The sequence below is a fragment of the Chinchilla lanigera genome, unplaced genomic scaffold (assembly GCF_000276665.1).
Source record: "Chinchilla lanigera isolate Chin_1 unplaced genomic scaffold, ChiLan1.0 scaffold00104, whole genome shotgun sequence".
In the NCBI taxonomy this organism is placed as follows: domain Eukaryota; kingdom Metazoa; phylum Chordata; class Mammalia; order Rodentia; family Chinchillidae; genus Chinchilla; species Chinchilla lanigera.
This window is the reverse complement of record NW_004955505.1, coordinates 2,082,315-2,105,803: the sequence shown is the minus strand read 5'-3', so window position 1 is coordinate 2,105,803 and position 23,489 is coordinate 2,082,315. Positions and strand designations below refer to the sequence as shown.

Genomic DNA, 23,489 nt, shown 5'->3' with positions numbered 1-23,489 from the left:
GGAGAACTCGCTGCCTGGGCGCAAGGCGCGGGGGGCCAGAGCTGCACAGACAGGAAGGCACAGGGCTGGGGTCAGGATTAGGCTCTGTGAGCTGACAGCCTCTGAACCCACTGGCTTCCCAAAGCTGTCTAGTTTTCTTTTTGATTAGCACGTTTGCAGTTCATGAAACATATATTCATCTTGGGGAGTGAGTTCGTGCACCTAACAAAATTTGTTTCTTTTTTAATCCCTTTGATCTTCTCGTCTTCCTTTCTTCCTCCATTCCTAAGTCCACTTTCTCTGTTTTCTTCCTTGTTGTTATTATTATTCTTATCTCATATTTATGACATATAATGTTTATATTCACTGTGGATATTTGCTACCTGTACGTGATATATCTCTAATCTTCTTACTTTTCCATTTCCCTCCCCTTGTGCCCTCTCTTGTAGTCTCCAAAATTATTTTCCATTTGGAAGAGATCTACCCCCTTGCTTCCTTCTGTCTATCCTTTATTTTGCTCTTTGTTTATTCTTTGACTTACTGAAATGACTGATACTAGATGATGTCTGAGCTTGTCTTATTTATTTCACTCATATTTTCTATGTTCATCCACTTCTTTACAAATATGTTAAATTCATCCTTCTTTGTAGCTGAATAGTTATCTTTTGTGTATAGACACCATGAGTTCTTTATCCATTTTTCTGTTGGTGGGAATGAAGCTGCTTTCAGGGTTTAGCTATTATGAATTGTGCTGCTATAAACATCACCATGCATGCATCACTATGATTTATGTAGTTTTCACTCACCACAGTTAATTTTAGCCTAACTCTTTTTATCCTAAATCTTTTATGGCATAGCTTTTTAAAAATAGCACAGTACAGCATGACCTTTGATAGGGACAAGATATAAAACAGGCTAATTAAGAAAGAATGGCAAAATAGCACTTTCCTATAAAGTAGGGTTTTGATGCAAGAGAATAACATGGCAGAGAAAACAAAATTATGGATGACAAAACAAAGCTCAGAATCTAGGATATGGGAGAAGAAACACGGCCAGACTGTACTCATGTTTTCCTTCTTCCAAGAAGGCTGGGTCTAAGTTTGGTCCACTATACATCAGGACAGTAGACAGATCAGCTGGGTGGGATTTGCAGCCAAAGGGTATTACGGTAGTTAAGTCTGTAGGAAGAACCAGACCAAATATCAGGCCACCCTCTGTGGATCAAGGAGGGGACATCCTGGTCCTCTGAACAGTGTTCAGTGCCATCAGAAGAACAATCACGATCAGTGGAGAACATCATTTACCCAGCATTAGATTTATTATTTCAGCTCTGCTTTTTCACTGAAAAGCTGACTGTGTTTTTGAATTTAGGCCAGGAATAAATCTAATGGTTACAAACTGAAAGAAATAGAATGAACATGAGGTAGCATAAAGGAGATCATTGGAGGTAACATCTAAAGATATTTTTCTACCAGTTTTTACAGGTTTTCATCAAGCAGAAATGGATAAAGTATGCAGTGGGAAGCATATATATGGCCATTAAATTCATATGGGGTATTTGTATGGTTTGGAATATATTCAAGTAATTTAAAAATTTACATGATTATAATGTCCGTTGAGGAGTAAATATGGGTCATTTAGTACACATTTGTTTTTACTTTTGTCCTGGATTTAGACTTACCGAGAGGACTTTCTCAACTATCTCTCTTTACAAGAACAATGATCAGTACAAATCATGGCATACTGAAGGATGACAAAATATCCAGTGCCTCTAAAAATATAGTCATAATGATTACCTCAATTCACAGAGACAGCATTTCCTGATGATTAACCGAACTGGCTTGATCAATATAACCTAATATATGAATGATAGGGATAAATAAAGGAATGCAAAGAGAGATTAATTTAAGGTTATATTATGATTGCTATCTGAATGAATAAAGGCCTTATAATGAGTGCATTAGGTTTATCCAAAGTCATTTTACACCTTTCTGTTCTCTAGAGCAACATTTCAATCTGTAGCAGATAGTCATCAGATAACCAAAGGGAACTGAGCATAATTATTATGAATTCACTAGTGAAAAGAGAGCAATTAAGTGCATTCAGAGTAAATACAGGAGCCTCAGATGTACTATTACTGTATTACAAGAGGAACAATGTTTTCCTTGTTTATAAAAGTTTATGGAAGCAATGAAAAGTAAGGACTTCTGCTAAGGTTTACTTTAAAAGCTTAAAAGGTGGGATTATTTTTGCTTCTTAAAAATTCCTAAATTATGGTCTGGAACTTTTTATGTCTGTTTATAATATATGATTTCTATTTATATTTAGATGTAGACACCAAAAAATGTGAAATGACCAATTCTGAAGCACTTGGGATTATTATACTTAGCAATAATATTTGTAAACTGTAGTTTAAACTCTAAATTAGTCATCATATGAATCATGAAATGAAGAAAGATAATTTAGGCAAACTTTTGACTATATACTTTTATTTATTTATTTATTTTTTTGATTTTTCTCCGGTACCGGGAACCGAACTCATGACCTTGCGCTTGCCAGGCAGGCGCTTTTGCCGCTGAGCTAAATCCCCAGCCCCTATACTTTTAAATAGGTTAGTTCATTTGCGCCTCATAAGAACCTGACCGTGTAAACAAAAGATAGTATCTCTTTCTCGTAAATGAATATAATGGGACACAAAGTAATTAAGTATTTCATCCAGCATCACTCCGCCTGATAGAAACTGAAAATGTTATTTTTCCAACTCTCTAATATTCTGCTCTTTATACAATGGTGCCTCCAAACAGATTTAGAAATGTAGTTCAGAAATTTTTGTGAAACAATATCTAATTTGACATGTACCCTGATATTTATATAAACTTATCCTGATTATATAAACTTAAACATGCATGCTTTGATAGCAATTAATACATAGACCATTAGTGAGTAATTATGAATCTTTTTTTGTTTTTTTTATACTTTTTTTTTTGGTTTTTCTCTGGTACCGGGAACCGAACTCACAACCTTGCGCTTGCCAGGCAAGTGCTTTGCCGCTGAGCTAAATCCCCAGCCCCTTGAATCTTTTTTTGTTTCAGCAAATATGAAAGGTACTAAAAGTCAGAGATGAATAAAATACAATTTTCCTTTACTACAGCCTACAAGATATAATCAGACTCATAGACAAAGACTCTAGTAGGTGAGCACAAGTTTGTACTTACAAATTGTGAAATGTCTTGTACATTATGTCAAGAAATTTAAATTTTATCCATTAAGCGTCTATGAGCAACCAAAAATCTAACTAAGGAGCAAAACATCAAATCAGGACTCTCATTTGAGAATATAAAGCTGTCAGCTTGTGTGGAACAGATTGAAGAAGAAAGCATTTGATGCCAAAAGATCAAAAGAGCCTCCAAATGTGTAGGAAAATGGAATCACCTGAAAAATATAGTAGTAAATATCATAAACCAGACACACAAGCTTAAATCCTGTATGGTATCTCTTCTCTGAGTAAGGTAAAGTGGAAATAAAGAACAAAGTAAAGCATTGATAGAAGTCAACAAGGAGCCAGATCTTTTGCAAATGGGAGGAGAATGAGGGCAGAGGGGAGTGGGGTACAGAGATTTAGGAGGTGTCACTTACATGTACCAAATACCCACTGTGAGTGTAAATACTATGTGCCATAACCATGAACTACTGCTAATAAAAACAATAATAATGAAAACGATGAATGGAGATTCAAAGAAGGTAGGAGGGAGGTGGGTGAGGAGGGGATTCCAAAAGAATCAAGCTCTGATATGTACATGCACTGACTCCCTAAGATGAGTGTAAACTTCGTGTACTGCAAATATGTGCTAATAAAATACATCTTAAAAAATAAAATAAAATAGAAAAACAACTGTAGCTGAAGAGCACCTGAGCTGTGGTGCTGGAGGTGCTAATGAGCTCAGGGAAGAACTGCACTGGGCGATGATGTTCCAGAAGGGAATGTAAAGGTAGACTGTGGTGGTTTATTTGAAGTGACTGTTGGGGGAAATCTGCCTTAGAGGTAAGGTATTCTACTTTTGGGAAGGTCTGTTGTTTTAATTTATCCAGTCCTTTGCATATTTTCCATATAATTTCAAAAGCTAGGTGGAGAATGGTTTTTGTTTTCTTTTCATTATTATATTTGTGTTAAAGTTTTCCTGGTTCCAAAGGACTTGTCTGTGAAAAGCAGAAATTGGTGTTAAAAGAAAAAGGTCATTCTTTTTCTCTCTTTAATTAGTCTTTGACACTTTCAGAGGGTTGATTATTTCTTTTGCCATGTTTTCCACTTATCTGGTTCAAAATTTATTGCTACTTTGGCACATGAACCCCAGTGTTTTCTATTTCCTAGATTTTAATCTTAATAAAATCATAGCAATAGGAGATAAACCCTATGCCTTGCTTCAGTCAAGAAATATTAGAATTCAGGCATATCTTTCATTATAGGACATGAATTACTATATTAGGACATTAATTACTACATTACTGCATGCATAATGTTTCCAAATCAACCAACATTGAAAAGTGACCACCTTGTTCTGCAGATTTAATGAATGCAATATGAGAAAAAAGAATGGGAAATACGTGTCTCATGACTTCTTAACAAAAGTGAGATTTCTTTTTCATTTCTGTACATAAAAGACATAGATGCAGGATGTAAGAGGTCGATAAAGTTTTAAATTTCAAGTTGAAAGGACGAAACGAAACACCAGGAGACAATCTCTTGGAATGAATTTGGTTTTTTTTGTTGTTGTTTGGTTTTTCTCCGGTACCAGGAACCGAACTCCTGACCTTGTGCTTGCCAGGCAGGCGCTTTGCCGCTGAGCTAAATCCCCAGCCCCTCTTGGAATGAATTTGAAGAACGTGTATTAGGCAATTGAAAGAATTACATACCAGACTAGTTTGTATAGAGCAGATCATGCCATGGATAGATAGCTAACATCACTTTCATAAGGCAGATTTTATGTATGCCTACAAAATCATGACATTTCAAGCAAACTATTTATGTTTTCTTATTAAATGTGTACTTTTTATTCTTGTCACAGGAACATCTGGCTGTTTCCATGAGCTGGTGTTTTGAAATAAGGAATTGTAAAATAATGATTTACTGTTTATTAATTTTGGGTTTTTCTAAAATGTCCAGTACTACTATACGTAGGCCCTACTAATTCAAACAAAGCAATTTCAGCTTCTGAGAAAAAATATTAAAAGTACTGTGGCATGACAGAAGTATATAGAAACAAAAAAGTTATAAATGGCATATAAATAATTTTCCTCTAAAAATGATATTGCAAAAACACTGTCCCTAAAAGAACTGTGAATCCTCTCCCCTGGAAAATGTGAGAACAGAAAACAATATTTTACATAATTGCAGTTGAATTGCATATTCATTTAGCCAAATGCCAATTGCATGCAAGAGGTATTTGCATCTGGAAATTTTGAAGAATTGAATCTTCAGTTTTACCCCTTATTGAAAAATAGTGACATTTCTGTAGTCATTTTGCATGAAATTAATTGATTTACTTCTTTTAAGCCATTTATGTTTATCTAGCGTGTTGCTTTTTATAAGAGCAATGTCTATGTGAAAATTACAATCATATAGGGGACTATCCTAGGAAATTTAAAGAAAATATTCTATGTATATGAAAAATATTCATCAAAATAATATTCTGTATAAAAAATTATAATATTCATGTAATCGATTTTATTTATAGACACTGAGGGCAAAATAAAAATTTATGTTAGTTTTTTTATCTTCTATTACTTTGAAATTAGTAGGGCTTCTTTCAAAGATGTTATTTAATTCTTCAAAGACAACATCATAGAAGATACATCTTTAATGGAGATCATAGGATTTCATTGGAAAATTAATGTGAAATGTTTATTCAAAATTTTTATCTTTAACTGGGGTAAATGATTATATATAAAATAAAATGAAATCTATAAAACATTGTACAAAATATCATTATTATATATGATTACACTATATATTTATAGTATTTATTTTCTTACAGTTAAGTTGTAGGATAAATGTATATACTTGGATGATAACTGTTTATCTAATGTATGGGTTGGAAATATTTTCTCATTTCAAATGTTGTCTTTATACTTTGTTGCTGATTTCTTTTACTATGCAGAAGTTTTTTGCTTGATATAATTCTTTTTGGCTTAGACACTAAGTTATTGAGGTCATATCTAAAAAGTCATTTGTCAGACCAATTCCTCCTGTATTTTCTTCTAATAGCTTTACTATTTCAAGTCTCACATTTACATATTTAGTGGATTTTTATTTGGGTTTCATATACAGTGTAAGATAAGGCTCAAAATCCTTATTCTACATGTGAATATCCACTTTTCCCAGTACCATTTAATGATAAGATCATTATTTTTCCATTGTGTGTTCTTTCACTTTTGCTGAAGATAAACTGAGCAGTTAGGTGGATTTATTTCTGGGCTCTCCACTCTATTCCATTGGTGAAGCGGTGTATTTTTATGCCAGCAGTATGCTGTTTTTCAGTATGAATTTATAGTATATTATGAAATTAGTTCACATAGTATATTTTTAAATCAGAACATTGCTTGCAGCATTTTTCTTTTTCCTTATGATTGCGTTAGTCATTCTGTGTCTTTTGTGATTCCATATGGGTTTTTGGTTTGTTTTTTCTATTTCTGTTAAAGAATGCCCGTGAAATTTTGACAGGGGTTGAATTGACTAAAGATTATTGGATAGTTGGACATGTTCATAATAATTTTAAACCTTACAATTCATGCTCGCAGGACATCCTTCTGTTTATTTGCTTTTATTCAACTTTTATCAATTTCATAGTTTTTTGGTTTTTTTTTTTTGGTACTCAAACTCATGACCTTGCGTTTGCCAGGCAGGCACTTGCACCAGTGAGATATATCCCCAGCCCCCATAGTTTTTAACATATAGCTATTTCACTTTCTTGTATAAATTTCCTCCTAAATATTATTTCTTGACACTATTGTAAGTAATGTCGATTTCTTAATCTCATTTAAGAATAGTTTGTTATTAGTGTATAGAGGTATATCATTGTTTATATTGCTTGCTTTGTACTGTGCAACTTTATTCAATTTGTGAATTAGTTGTATTCTATCTTGTGGACTCTAGGTTTTTCTATATATAAGATCATATTAGCAGCAAACAGAGATATTTTTACTGGCTTATTTCCAATATGCATGCTTTTTTCCTTTTTCTTTTTCAATTTTTCCACAAGGACTTTCAGCACTATGTTGAATAGAAGAGTAGATAGTATTGTCTTGTTCCTAATTTTACAGAAAAAATTCATGTTTGAGCATTGAATATGATGTTATTCATGAACATGTCCTATATGACCTTTGTTAGGTTTTGTTCCACTTTACACCTAAGTTTTAGAGTTTTGGTCATGGACTTTGTTAAATAATTTTTATGCATCCATTGGGAGGAACATGTGATCACTGTTTTTCATTCTGTTAATATACTATATTTCACTTATTGACTTATGTATATTGTACCATGGTTTCATCTCAAGGACCTTTACCACCACTTGGTCATACCAAATAATCTTTCCATGTACTGTTGAATTTAGTTTTCTGATATACTTTTGAGGATTTTTACATCTATGTTCAGAAGTATATTGACCTTTGAATTTTTTGCTTTTTCATTTTAAAGAAGTAATAAAAACAAAAAAATGATACAGAATTTCAAAGCAAGGTGATAGGAAATTAATAATGATTATTATTACTATGTGGCTCTGATATCAGAGTAGTGCTAGCCTTCTAAAATGAGTGTGGAACTATTGTTTACCCTTCCATTTTTTTTTGAAAACCATTGATTGGTATTGATTCTACTTTGTGTGTTTGTAGAATTTAACAGTGAAATGGTCAGGTATTGGGCTTTTTTTAAATGTGAAATTTCATATCACTGATTCATTCTCCCTAGTGATATTGATCAGTTCATGTTTTCTATTTGTTCACCATTAATTCTTCCTGGGTCATATATTTCTAAGAATTTATTCATTTCCTCTAGATTGTGCAAATGTGGCAATTGTTCACAATAGTCTAGATTTGGTATAATTTTGAGTGGTTTTTTTTTTTTTTGGAGGTAATATAGCTAAATGTTTGCCAGTTGTGTTTATCTTTTCAAAAATCCAGCTCTTGATTTAAGTAAACTTTTTAAAATAACATTTCTAGTCTCTATTTCACTTATTTCTGTTCTGATCTTTGTTAATTTCTACCTTCCTTTCAACATTGTGCTTAGTTTTGTCTACTTTTTATTGTTCTTTGAGGTGTAAACATAGTATTTTTTGAGATCTTTCTTTTTCTGTGTGTGAGCTTTGGCACACGGACATGCAGAATAGAAGTGGAGGATCTACAGTCTATATCAAAGAGCCCTGGAGAACTCCACCAACAGAAAACCAACCCCAACTCCCATATCCAGAGGCAAGATCAGCTCCATACCCAGCACAAATCCCATGGCAAACTTGGCTGGAATACAGAGCACACTTCTGGGATCTGTCTTGGACACTACTACAGAATTATGAACACCACAGGAATTTTACTGCTTTTATTCTCCCATCTTTATCTGATTGGCTATCCTGCTCCTGTCTGGTTGGGTTTTGCTCGCTTTATTTCATATTTTGTGGTTATTTCTGTTTTTTGGTTCTTTTTATTGCTGGTGTGCTTCCCCCTCCTTTTTTTCTGTTCTCTTTTTATCCTTCTTTCTTCTTCTCTCTCTTCCTTTTTTTTCACTGTTTAGATTTCTTATGTTGCTTTTTTATTAACTTATACTGATGCTCTTTCTTTATTCACCTACCTCATGAATTTATCATACTTTTATGTGAGTAAACATTGTCTCTTCCCTTTCTGATCCACTTCAATACTCCTTTGCTTTCTCTTTCATTCTTTCCCTCTTGGGCCCTCCAGTTTCCCAAAACATAGCTGACCGCACTTTCAGCCTTGATTCTAGCATATCTGAGTTCATTCGTCAAGTTTTCTTGTCCCCTACCTATCGTAAGCCCCTCCTCAACTGAGTAAAATCACTACACTAAGGGGAAAATCACTGCATACAAATACATGGTATATGTTGGATTTTGTCATATAACTTTAGAATTTGCTCCTGTGGGTAAAGGTATCAAGGTAATACTTGCCATAGTTTATTAACAGCTAAGCTATAATTGAAAATATTTTTATTGCTGACTCTATACTTTAGCCAGGTTGCCCGACCTGTTATAATCCATTTTTCTCCCTTGTATGATAACACTGTGATTTTATAGGATCATAAACATTACCATAGTCCATCACCAAAGGACTAGTTTCTGAGCCAAACAATAAATTTTCATCCTTATCAAATTGAGAAGATAGGTTCTTAGGACAGACACAAAGAATCACCTATATCTAGAAGACAACCTTGGAGAACAGATAATTCCTGCAGAAGCCTTGATAGATAAATCTATCTACCATAATAAATAAGCGAGCATCAATGTAGAAAGAAAATAAAATAAAAAAGAGAAAGTAGAAAATGACAAGATGTAGACGCAAAATTTAATCCCAGACCCCTAGCCCACCCAAGAAAACCTGGAGCATAATCAGATAGACAAAATTGGAAGTCAAACACTGGCACTTTCTGAAATAACAACACCACAAGTGAAAAAAGTGGAAAGGACTTTAGAAAAATAATCTCTCAACTACAAAAAGAAATGATGCTCAAAATGAATGCTGTTAAAACAGAAATAGATAAAAGAATAGAAGGGCTTAGAAAAATTAAGTAAACCAAGGAAAGAAATGGAATCCATGAAACAAGTCCAAACAGAAATCTAAGAGATTTAAACCTCCATTGAAAGTATGTGCAACAGATTGAATGAAAGTGACTATAGAATACCAGGTCTTCAAGACAGACTTGCAGATAGTGATCATGAATAGAAAAAAATCTTAAAAGTAGTAAGAGACCATAAAAAACCATTTGGGCCAGGGAGATAGCTCAGTGGCACAAGTGCCTGTATAGCAAACACAAGGTCCTGAGTTTGATTCCCGGTACCAAAAAAAAAAAAAAAAAAAAAAATCATAAAAAACCGATTTACCAATTACAAGATGAAGCAAGAAATAATAACATAAGATTGATTGGGCTCAGTGAAGCACATAAAATTCCAAATAGCCATGACCAAATTAAATACATACCAAGGCATATAATAACTAAGATTCCACAAATTCAGCATAAGAACAAAATAGTAAAAGCAGTTAGAGAAAAGAAACAATCACCTATAAAGGAAAGCCCATCAGAATCACAGTAGTCTTCTCAAAACAAAGCCTCAAATCAAGGAGAGGTTGGAGTGAGGTATTTCAAGCCCTAAAAGAAATGTATTCCAACTTAGATTGATGAACCCCACAAAATTATCTTTCTAAATTGACAGAGAAATAAGACACTTTCATGGCAAACAACACCTGAGGAAATTCATGACCAAAAAACAGCTCTCCACAATGCCCTGAAGCATATACTAAAAGGAGTAAAACAAAGACCACAACCACAAGAACCCCAAGAAATAAGTCACCAGACAGAGGAAGAATAAAACAGAAGGAAAAGGTAGGGAACAAACAACAGGAAAATAACATTTTTTAAAAAGCCAATACATACCAGTTGTAACCATCAATCTAAACTAATGCAATTCATCAATCAAAAGAAACAGACTAGAAGAATGGATGCAACAGATTGAATGAAAGCATATACTTTCATGCAAGAAGTATGATCAAGAAGCAAGATCTATCAATATGCTGCATTCACAAAACACATTTAACTTAAAAAGAAATTCATAGACTGAAAGTCAAAGGATGGAGAACAATATTTCCTGTGACAGGATCCCATAAAAAAGCAGAGGTAGCTATTCTATTCACAGACAATGTAAACTTCAAATGAAGACAGATCAAAAGAGATGAAGAAGATCACCACGTATTTGTTCAGGGAAGACTCCAAGCAGAAAAGGTAACAATCATAAATATATATGTACCAAACACTGGTTCAGCCAACTAGACAAAACAAATATTAATGTACACGAAAAATCAAATAAGCACTAACAGAATTGTACTGGGGAACCTTAATATCTAGCTCTCATAACTATGTAGATCAACCAGACAAAACATCACAAGGAAATATCAAAATTAAAACAAACATGTGAACAAATGGACTTAGTAGATATCTGTAGGATGCTCCACTCTGCCACATCTCAACTGCACTTGGGAGAATCTCCAAAATAGACCACATATTACCCCATAAAACAAAACTAAATGCAAAGGAATGGAAATTATCTCATGCATATTATCTGACCATATTGCAATGAAATTAGAAATCAATGGCAAAATAAAATACATAAACTTCATGAACACATGGAAATTGAACTACACCCTCTTGAACAGCCAGTGGGTCAAAGGAAATTAAAGAAGAAATTAAACAGTATCTGAAATTAAATGAAAATGCCCATACAACATACTAAAACATATGAGTCATGATGTAAACAGCCATATGAGAGAAAATTATAGCAAAAATCTCTCATATCAGGTAAATATAACGAGCTCAAATTAAGGACTTCATGCTGAACCTCAAACTCCTAGAAAAGGAAGAGCAAATCAAACCCAAAACTCGTATGAGAAAGGAAATTATAAAGGTTAGAGCAGAAATTAATGCAATTGAGACTAAGAAAACAACACAAAGAATCAATGAATTGAAGAGTTGGTTCTTTGAAAGATTAAATAAAATTGATAAACATTTAGCCAATCTTTTCAAAAAGAGGAAGGAAAGACTCAAATTCAATCTATTAGTAATGAAAAGAACAAATTCATGACAGATCTTATGGAAAACCAAAACATTATAAATACCTACTTCCAGAACCTATACTCTAATAAAATGGAAAACACAGAAGGAATGGACAGGTGTCTGGACACATATGAATTACCAAAACTGAATCAAGAATATATGTGTTCTAAATAACCCAATAGTAGTCAATGAAATGTAATTAATAAAAAACCTACCTATGTAATTAGAAACCTACTCATGAAAAAAAGCCCAGGCCCTGATGGAGTCACTGGAGCATTCTCCAAGAAATTCAGAGAAGACCTAATGCCACAAATCATGAAACTCTTTAATGAAGTTGAAAGGAAAGCAGTACTCCAAAATCATTCCTGTAAGTGAGCATTATTCTGATACCTAAATTAGAGAAGGACCCAATCAGAAAAGAATACTACAGACCAATCTCCCTAATGAACATAGATGCAAAAATCATTAATAGGATACTGGCAAATACAATACAGCAAATCATCAAAAAGATTATACACCATGACTAAGTAGGATTTATCCCAGGGATGCACGGATGGTATAACATATACAAATCAATAAATGTAATATACCGTGTTAACAGATTCAAAGACAAAAATCACATTGTCATCTCAATAGAAGCAGAAAAAGGATCTGACAAAGTCCAACACACATTCATGATAATAACCCTATAGATAATCAAAAGAGATGGTTTTTACCTCAATCAGATAAAAGCCATCTGTGACAAACCAATAGCACACATCATACTACATGGACATAAACTGAAATCTTTCACTCTAAAATCAGGAACAAGACAAGGATGTCTACTATCACCACTCTTATTCAGTAAAGTTCTGGAAACATTAGTCAGAGCAATTAGACAAGAGACAGAAATAAAAGGTATAAGGATAGGAAAGGAAAAAGTTAAACTTTTATTATTTGCAGATGACATGAAAACCCAAAAAACCACCAAAAGACTTCTAGATTTATAACCAAATACTCTGAAATCAATAGCATTCCTCTATACAAACAACAAACTTACTGAGAGAGAAGTTAGGGAAACCACCCTTCACAGTGGCAGAGAAAAAAATGAAATACTTAGGAATGAGTTTAACAATGGGAGTAGAAGATCTATATATTGAAAATTACACTACCTTGAAAAGGAGATTGAAGGAGATATCAGAAAAAGATATCAGAAAATGGAAAAATATTTCTTTCTCTTGGATAGGGAGAACAAATAATGTGAAAATGGCCACACTCTCAAAATTGTTATACAGATTTAATATAATCCTAATCAAAATACCATTAGCACACCTCACAGAATTAGAGAAAACAATCCTACAGTTCATTTGGAACTAGAACAGACCTAGGATAGCAAAAGCAATTTTGGGTTTTTGAGAAAAGCCAGGAAGGAGAAAAGAAGGAAGGGGAAAGGAAAAAATACACAAAATATTTAGGTTAGTTATACTACTCGTTTCTCTTAGTTCATGGAAAAGAAAGTTTTGTGCTCATATTGTTTGGGCAATTTTTTTCATGCTTATATCTTATATTCTGAGTAACTGCTTTGAATACAACAACACATAATGTATTAATCATTATTACTCTCTTATTATCTTATTATGGAATCTTTTTCTTTAAAGTCATTTTTAAAAAAATAGTGCCAATAATTTGAATTATTGATTGCCAAAAGAATACATCAGAGTTTGGTTTACCATGACTGAGAAGTGATATATCTTGATTTACTATAGGTGAAAAGATTTCATGGGTTTAGGGAGTTTGAAATCCTGGAGTGAGTTTTCCATGTAAAGTTTATGCACCCAGAAGATATACCTTTTACCAACACTTTAAAGAACAGATTTGTGAGAGGCAGCACCACCATTCTTGAAGTACTCTGTGATTACTTCCTCTGTATACCAGACCTTGCAGTGGAACCACATTTTCTCAATTAGAAAACTTAAATGCAATGGGTGTAATTAGACTCCAGAGTGACAGAGTCCTAGTGGTGGCACTTAACCACCAAGGCCCAGTAGATTTAATTACCATGATGGACAATAGAGCAAAAGCAATAATCAGAATATTTTGACTCATGTACATACGTGGTGTTTGCTAATTAATCATGATGTTCTTCAAACTGAATTTCAGTGGAGGTCCTTAGTATTCTTGAGCAAAGCCCCATCAGCATCTGAAACTACTTTTCTTTTGAGTGATAGTGTTTGGCTTTCTACTAGGACTTAATTGGAAATTGACCATTGGACCATAGGCCACTTGGTTATCATGTGACCTCAGCTATCATTCATGAACTGTGAAATAAATAGAAAAGCTACTAAATTCTTAAATTAATATGTATAAGTTCCATTTTTTGTAAACAAAAATTTTCTTTTGAGTCATAAAAACAGGGACTCATACCCCTCAGTTAATTCCCAGACTTTAGCCAGTTTACAGACCCAGAATGTAGGGGAGGCCAAGTCCTCCTAAGAAAGGACCTGGTCTACTGTGAAGAAGTTATATCATTAATATTTCTCCCATATTTTCTACAGGGACATATAGCTTTTTACCAGGGTAACTAGATATTGAAGAAAAATAAATATTCAGATAATATGGGTACCACTTGACATTGGAATTGAACTAATATTGATTTTGAGAGATCCAAATCGTTATTGTGGCACCCCAGTCAGTGCAGGGGGTTATGGAGGTCAAGTGACCAATGGAGTTTTAGCGTCATTCTGACTCACAGAGGACTCATAAAACCTATCAGAAGCAGCTTGCACTTAGCTAGCATGGCCAGAAATGCACCCACAGTGTCTGATCTCAGGGTACATATATCAATTCTCTACCTCTGTACCATAACTTAGTATACAAGAACCTTGACTGTCATGAACTGGGTATTATCTCCCTCACCAAGTTGCCAAGTTGAATATTTACAACATCACTCCACCATCAAAAGTGGCAATGTATATATGTGATCAGGCCCAAACAGGTTTTGAGGACATAAATCAAAAAAAGGGTCCAAATACCCATGGTTTCTGTACTGATTACACTGCTGTCTTTCTCTAAGTCTGTACCTATGATCTCATGGAGAGTCTTCTACAATCAGTTGACAGAGGAAGGGAAGACTAGAGTCTGGTTTATGAATGGTTCTGTGCAGCATTCAGGCACCACCTGAAAATGGACAGCTGTAGCACTACAGTTGTTTTTAAAGATGACTCTGATAGACAATATTGAAAGGACATCTTTGCAGTGGGGAGAACTTTGGGCTGGCACCTGGTTGTGAATTTTTCTGGAAAGGAGAAATGGACAGGCATGTGATTGTAGAATTATCCATAGGCTGTGGCCAATAGTTGAGCTAAATGGTCAGGGAAATGGAAGCAATATGACTGAAAAATTGGTGACAAACAAATTTGGGGAAGAGGAATTTGGTTAGCCTTGCTAAATAGGCAGAGGATATGAAAATAATTTTGTTTCATGTAAATTCTCATAAAAGGGTAATTTAAGCAGAGGAAGACTGCAACAATCAGGTAGATAAATAACCTTTTCCATCAATACCAGTCAGTATGTTTCCCTAGCTGCTTCTTGTCACTGCTTCATGGATTCATAAACAAAGTGTCCATAGGGGTAAAGATGTAGGTTATATATGTGCTCTGCAACATGGACTTTGATTCACTAAAGCTAACTTGGCTGAGGTCACTGTTGAGTACCAGTCTATGAACAGCAGAAATCAACACTAAACATTTGATTTCCTAGGCTAGTCTACTAGTGACCATGTAGCGTGTTGGCTGTATTGGGCCAACTGAATCATGGAAGAAACAGCATATTGTCTTTCCAAGAATACTTATTCTGGATATAGACTTACCTTCCTGGTACATAAATCTTCTGCCAAAGCTACTATCTGTGTATATATAGAATGCTTTATATACTGTTGTAGTATTTCACACAGCAGTACTTTTCACCAAGGGTCTTTCATCACAGTCAATGAAGGGAAGCAATAGGCTCATGCTCATGGAATGTATTGGAAGACACCATGAAGAGGCTGGTGTCATAGAATGGAATGGGATCTTGGGGACACAATTATAGTACCAGTTCACTACCAATACATTTCAGGGCTAGGTCATGTTTCTTCTGAAGGTTAGATATGCTCCAAATCAGCATCTGACATGTAGTACCATTTTTCTCATAGCCAGAATTCATGGGCGCAGGAATCAAAGAGTAGAAATGAGTAATTCTATTACAACTAGTGATGCACTGGAAAGTTTTTGTTTCCTAATCCTACAAGCTCTGCTCACCTGGAAGTCTTAGTTCCAGAAGAAGAACTGTGTCTAACAGAAGTGGCAGCAAAAATGGTTTAGTTGAATTGGAGGTTAAGACTTCTTGTACATGTCTCTGGATCAACAGGCTAAGAAAAGAAGTTACAGTGTTAACCGTAGTGACTAATGCAGACTAACAAGGGGGGAATTAGACTAGTATTCCATAGTGGAGTAAGGAAGAATGTGTCTGAAACACAGAAGATCCCTGAGGGTATCTCTTAGTATCATCATGCATCATGATAAAATCAATGTAAAACTATGATAACCCAATCCAGGCCAGATGCCCTTTTGGAATGAATGGTAACCCCACTAGGAAAAGATCTAAGAGCTACTTATGTGTTTGTTGAAGACAAAGTGAGTACAGAATGGGTACTAGACAAATGTAACTATGACCATAAGCCCACATAGGGAAGCAAGGACTACAATATCATGAAATTTCTTTATTTTGTTAAGTAGTGTATTTTAATACATATAAACATATGTATTTGGCAAATATTTTTGTTTATTTTCTTCTCTTACATTCTTTGATCATGTAACATAAGATTCATTGGCTTATAATTACTTCAGTGTTGTTAAATTTATACCACAGTATTTAAGTTAAGGAGTGTCAGGAGAAGGGTAAGCATCACTCAAAATCTTTTCCCCCTCTTAGAACAGAATTAGCTCATCTTCAGGTTATTTGGAGTAAATTAGGCAGAAATATGACTTTGTTATTTTTCCTTACCTAGAGATGTGGTTTGGGTTAAGGAGATGTGTTCTGAGTGCCAAGTTAACAGGTTGGACTGGTTCAATCTTGATTTTCAGCTTGACAAGATTGAGGGATGTCTAGAAAACTGGCAAAGCACATGTCTGCTGGGTGTGTCTGTGAGGGTGTTTCCGGAGGAGACTGTGTGGGGTTGGTGAACTGCGTGGGAAAGATGCTCTGTAAATATGGACAGTTCCATCCAATAGGCTGGGATCCAGGATGCGAGTCTGTTTTCTATTGTTGTTGTTGTTGCCATTGCTGTTTTCTCCTGTTATTGTTGCCTGCAGCCATCAGATTCCTAATTCTTGTGTGTGTGTGTGTGTGTGTGTGTGTGTGTGTGTGTGTGTGTGTGTGTGCATGTCCGCATTTGGACTCACTATATAGTCAAGGCTGACCTCTAACTCACTGTGGTCCTCCTGCCTCAGCCTCCTGGGTTCTGGAATTACAGGTGCATGGTATAGTGCTTGGCCAGACTCTGTCTAGATTCTTCAGCTTTGGAATATGATCTCACACCACAGAATCTCCAGGGCACTTTCCGGCCCTGAGCCTTGCACTGGCGCAATGTCTTTGGTCCCTCTTCTTTTGAGACTGCTAGCTTCTTGGACTAAGCAGCTACCAGTTTCCTTTTATCCCCCAACAATTGATGGCCACTCTGGGACTACCCAGCCTCTGCTTAATTAAACCAATCAGGTAAATCCACTTTTAAAATTATATATACAGTAAAACCTTGGTTTGCGAGCATAATTCATTTGAGAATCATGCTTATATCTAAAACACTTGCATACTGAAGTGAATTTCCCCATAAGAAATAATGGAAACTTGGATGCTTCATTCCACAACCCAAAAATACTCAGATAAAATGATCACAATATGTAATATTTTTAAAGTAATAAAAATTCAAAATATGAAAAATAAATCAATCATTTGAAAACTTGGAAATCTTTGAAAACCTTTGCTGCTGATGTGAGGGAGAGAAGAGAGAGGAAGGTCACCGTGTTGAACAAATTTCACTGTCACTAACAGAATCGCTGCTATTTGTTGGCTCAGTGGAATCTTCTTCTTTTCCTGCCACTTCAACAAGGAACCTACCCTTTGACACTTGTTTTTGCCCCTTTTGAAGATTTTATGGAAACATGCCTTGTATTGTATTTAAATAGATTCACTGCTTGTACAGCTGCAGCCTTATTCACCTGGTGTTTTCTATAAAATTTTGCAGTGTTTCCCACATTTTACACAACTTTCTAATCTCATTTGAAGTGAGAGGTTCCCCTAGTTTTTTCTCATCCTCTGCACACAAGATCCTTTATACAGCCTTATGCTGTTGGGGGATGATTACCCACAATTCCAGAGAGACAGACAGACAGACAGACAGATACACAGAGAAAAACTATTGGCTCAGTTGTGATCCTATGATGTTCAGTGTCACATACTACTCATATTGCAAGATATCACTCATTTGTTAAGTTAAAAATTACTAGAGGGGCCGGGGATTTAGCTCAGCGGCAAAAGCGCTGCCTGGCAAGCGCAAGGTCGTGAGTTCGGTTCCCGATACCGGAGAAAAACCAAAAAAAAAAAAAAAAAAAAAAAAAATTACTAGAAATGTTTGCTTGTCTTATAGAATACTCATAGAACAAGTTATACACAATCTAACGTTTTACTGTATATATTATATTTGCTCTGGAAATCCCACCATAATTGTAAATATTACTATTATTATATATATATATATATGATGTAGTAATGACACTTTATTCATTTCATTAATTTATTTTTCCTTCAAGAAGTGCTGTGGAGTGCTGAATAAGTGCCTGTGTTTGAGCTATAATTATTCAATGACACTCCAGAGAAACATATCTCTTACCCATATAAAGCTTAAAAGTTGACAAGAGAAAACAGAAAATAGGAGTGGTATGATAAGGCTATTCTAAGCCATGGTACAGAAGATACACTTCACCCTAGAAAGGCAATTTAGTAGATTTCAGAGTTACAAACTTCATAGTTACAAAAACTATAAACCATAGGGAGAACATAGTTTAGTATATTTATGTATATTTTAGTCATGATCCAATATATACTCTCCAACATATATATTTAAAATATGCATACTGGCCTAGTATGCACATATATATATATATAATATATATATAATATATATATATATACACATATACTCAATATTATTATTCTCATTTTACAGTGGGTGAATCTGATGCTGGTTTATGTTTTGTGAAACAGACAAAAAACCAGAATGTATGTTTAGAACAACTGTAAAATTCAATTGTGTATTCTGGGCAAGTGCTTTGAACTTTGAAATCATCAGTTATATATAGACAATTTATCAGGCCATTAATATGACCTTATGAAAAAATGTTAGGGTGAGTATAAATGTAATAAAAGGAAGCTTACAATTAAAAAATATGTGCAAAAATATGTGCAATATTACCAACATTTAAAATATGTACCAAGAATGAAGCCCATATGGAAACATTTAACACAACAGCTGGAAGGACGATGAAAATTATAAGAAGAAAGAAAATTTCTAGAAGATTGTGCTTTGGAAACCCATGGGAATGAAGGAGAAGTTTTATTGGACCTCATCTAAGTGAATCTGAGAGGGGATATAAGATGCGATTTATAAGCGTGCTTTGGACTTACAACCAAGGAAGACTTGGTGGTCTTATGAAGAGACAGTTATAATTTAGGAGGCAGACAAATGTTGAGCTTCTGAGATTTTAAAAATATTCTCTTCCTATTCTGCAGAGGCATGTGAAAACTTGTGAGGAAATGGGAAGAATATGGAGTTTGAGGGGAGGGTTTGTTTTTAGATAAAAGGAGGTGCATTTTTAGAGGAAAATTTCCTCTCTGCCTTCTGAAGTTTCAGTGAATTGAGTTGACAAAAGGCAGATTTGTAAGGGAAAAAGTCATACAAATGTATTTGATCATAGTTTTATGTGACACAGAAGCCTTTAGATTGAAGACCCAAAAACCTAGTATGAACTGTTTTTACACTTAAGTTCAGCGAAACAGGAATAGTCATGTAGAACTGAGATTAGACAAGGAGAACGAACTAATGGAAACAGACTGAGGGGGAGAGCAAGCAAGGCTTGTGCAGTTTCTTCTGAGCCACTCAGTTGTACTATTTCTTTTTCCTGAGTATGGGGCAAGATCTCCCCGGAATGAAGTTTTAGTTCCCTTATGCCAGTTGCTACACTCAATCATGGGACAGTCAGAATAATACTGTTGTGTATTATGTCTGGTTTTGGGAAAAGGAAATCTATTTTCTAAGACCAAACTTGGTCTTAGTGGAATTGTAGTTTCTGTGACTTACCTTGGGAGAGAGGGAGTGGTAAGCTACAGGAGGCAGGAGGAGGTGAGAGAAAAGCTTTCCTTCTGAGGCCCCATTTCTGGGTTTTCTGAGCCATAACAGAGGCAAGGTAGAGGAGGAATGGTTATCTCCTTAACTTTGAAATTAAACATTTTATTTTATACAAGAAGTTTGTATGTGTAATTCCATGAAAAGTTATTGGAATTCTAGCAAGTTAATTGGAATCTACCACTTCCAGTGTAACCCATGGTAAGAATAGACACTAATGCATATTTGTAGTTGTGGGGAGCCAAGGGGTCCTAAGTCCAGCCATGATGATGACTAACTGGAACAAAGGCCTCGACCCAGGACCAAACTCAGGTTTTATTCATTTGTGAAGAAGGGAGTGGTTTGAGGGTGAGTGACTGTGAGAGTGGCGGGAAATACGTGAGTGCCGTGAGCTGGGCTAGGTGGGAGGCCTGAAATTACCTCTGCCACATGCAGAGAGAGGGATCTGGGGAAAGAGTCATCTGCATAATTCACTTGATATAGTATCTAATGTTTTGGGGTCCGTGCTTCAGAGCTGATGTGTAATCTTTGAAGCCCCAGGAAGTCATAGCCTCTATTCCCGAGGCTCGATCCCAGCTGACAGCGTGGAGCATTGGCTCACACATCCCGCCTCATCCAGGCTCACTGGAGGGAGCAACAGGGGGTCAAGAAAACACTCCTACCATCTCCAAAGATTACCATCACCTGGGCTGGATCAATGTGCTTTGCTTAAAGCCAATTGAAGGAATAATGAAAAGTCCTGGCCAGCTGTGTACATATCAATACATGGAAATAGGGTCAGGCCCAGTCAAAATGGAAGCAATTGCTCCCCTTTTAAGGAGAGTCACACAGGTGGTCCTCCACAGTACTATATGCAGTATTTTATTAAATTTAATTATATAACTATGGGAGACACAATGTATTTAGGGTTTAAACTATAACATTAGGCATTTATAGGCATTTTTCTGGCCTTATCTGAAATTCCTGGTTTTCCACAATTTGTGGGTGCTCTAGAAATGTAACCTCCACAAATTTCAAGGGTTATGTATTCATAGAAGTTTCCTAATATTTGAGAATATTAAAGAAATAAACTTAAAATGTACTTTTCCATAGCCACTTTCCCAGAATGACTAAATCATTCTTGGTCTTTCTTCTTCAGAACTGCTTTATAGTTGCATCTTACCCTTTCCTGTGAGGATGCAGTTTTTAAATTCTTTTAGCCAATATTCCAGAGTTTATGTGGTTCAGCTGATTAGAATATGATGCAACAAACATCTTTATTTATAATATTCTTGGTTTTTTTCATGGACAAAGAAATAACAATATTTCCTAGGAATTAAATATGTAGGTCAGAGTCCATGTGCCCTTTCAGTTTTGAAAGTGTAATCTAAGATGTTACATTTCTGTTTTGAAAAGAAGCAACCTCTAGTGCTGAGCAAAAGGATCTTAAAAAGTTCTTTCAGTCAAATTTTCCTATATTTTTTGTTCCTCTCTAGTGGTCTAAGCTCAAGTCTGCTCTCTGCAACAAACATTTTACATCCCGCTGTTAGTCATTCCAATCCTAGCTTCTTCAATGAACAGAAACCATAGAAAGCAGTGAGTATATGGGGTGGGATTAGTCTTTGCCTACTTGATCTATTTTTCTTATCAGAATGTTCCTTGTAGATCTTGCAAAATAGCTGAGTTATCTTTATCAAAGATTATGACCCAGTTTTTTAATTCACATTGCAGCATAAGAAAGACATAATTAACTGGATCTTAGATTTGTTTCTTAGTTTTTGATTTAATGCTTTCTTGGTCCAAAATTTCACCCACCATTCTATGAAAAAATAAACATTCCTGACCATAGAAAGAGACCCATTTTTCCAGATTTGTATAGTTTTCCCCAGTGCTTTGTGGGGAATTGTTGCTAATTATCTGCGAAGTAGCATATCCTAGAGCTTTGTAACTAGACTCACCTGCAGTTCTCACTGGCTACTAATTCTGAAGCATGAGAAAATGAAGGGTCCAGGTTCCACAGTTACTAATGATACAGTTCCTACATTCTAGGTTTCTCTTGATACTTCACTCATGTACAAGATGAGAACAGGTGATATATTATAGAAATACCAATTAAAATTGGTGTGATTTATGGTTAGACAAGTGTGTAAAAAAATTAGGAGGATGGCTTAAAAATAGTTGCAGATAGATAATAGCAAGTAGGGAGATAGATCTTTCTCAAAGGGGGAGTGGATGAGGAGATGTAGGGAATGGCGAGGTAAGAGAGAGCAAAGAGTGAGGGGATGAAAAAAGGAGATTAGGATGTGTTATGTAAACACACCAGCACTGCAATGGCAAGCAGAAACACCGAAACTACACCCAGGATTTAGAGGCAGATTTATTTACATTACAGGCACTTACCTGGATTGTTCCCAGAACACCAGGCCCTGATCTCTGGTGGTCTAGGGCGTATATGAGATTAACACGATATGAGATTTGTGAGGCAGAATGGCTTGTCAGCTGGAGACTGGTTTGTACAATGTGCATCACAGTGACCAACTGTTTCTAAGGGCCAACAACAACTGGATCTGAAAGAACTAGTACCTGGGCAACTAACAAACTGAGGTATACTGGCTGGTGGGAGGGGCATTTTCTGCTTTATACCCATACAGGGAATGGAAACACGGAATGGAAACACGTACAAAAAAGAAACAAAAAAGGAAGAGGATCAAGAGATGGGTGAAGGGAAGAGGGAGAGAAGGGAAAGGGATGAAAGGAAATGTGTTATATATGTGTACCAACTTCCCACAAGAAATGCTAGCATTATGTACTGCATACGTGCACTAATAAACTAAACTAAAATTTAAAGAAATTTTAAGATATCCTAAAAAATAATTGCAACAGGCTGGGTATCAGATGAAAACGGAATGACTTCATTCAGGCTGTGACATTAACTCTGTGGAGTTAAAGATGTATATAAGAAGTATGAGAGAGATAAATTCAAGACAAATTATACCACTAAACAAGAAGTAAGTCATATATCTTTGCACCTGACAGTATATGGCACAACTAGCTATTTTAGTGTCAGGTTACACCACCTTATTAAGAACTAACTGCTTTTTAAAGGCGTATTTTTAATTTAATTCTTGAGAAATGAACATTTTGAAAACGGGGCCAGTCACTTTCACTTCTTTAGGCTACTAATAGTATTTTACATGGAAAGGATTTGATAAAATGGGTGGGTGATGCACTTGCCCTAGGAGTTTCCTCCAGTCTAATCAGAGCTCATGATGCTCTGGGTATTAACACAGCATG

At 35.3% G+C, this 23,489-nt stretch overlaps 1 long non-coding RNA gene across 2 annotated transcripts in view; it reads left to right on the top strand.

Moving 5' to 3' along the window:
• The window catches only part of LOC102005160, a 96,512-nt gene that overhangs the window by 64,024 nt on the left and 8,999 nt on the right, over positions 1-23,489 (top strand). For both annotated transcript variants that reach the window (XR_264303.1, XR_264302.2), the window contains exon 3: positions 21,692-21,791. This is a non-coding gene — a long non-coding RNA (uncharacterized LOC102005160). The remainder of the gene's footprint in view (positions 1-21,691; positions 21,792-23,489) is intronic.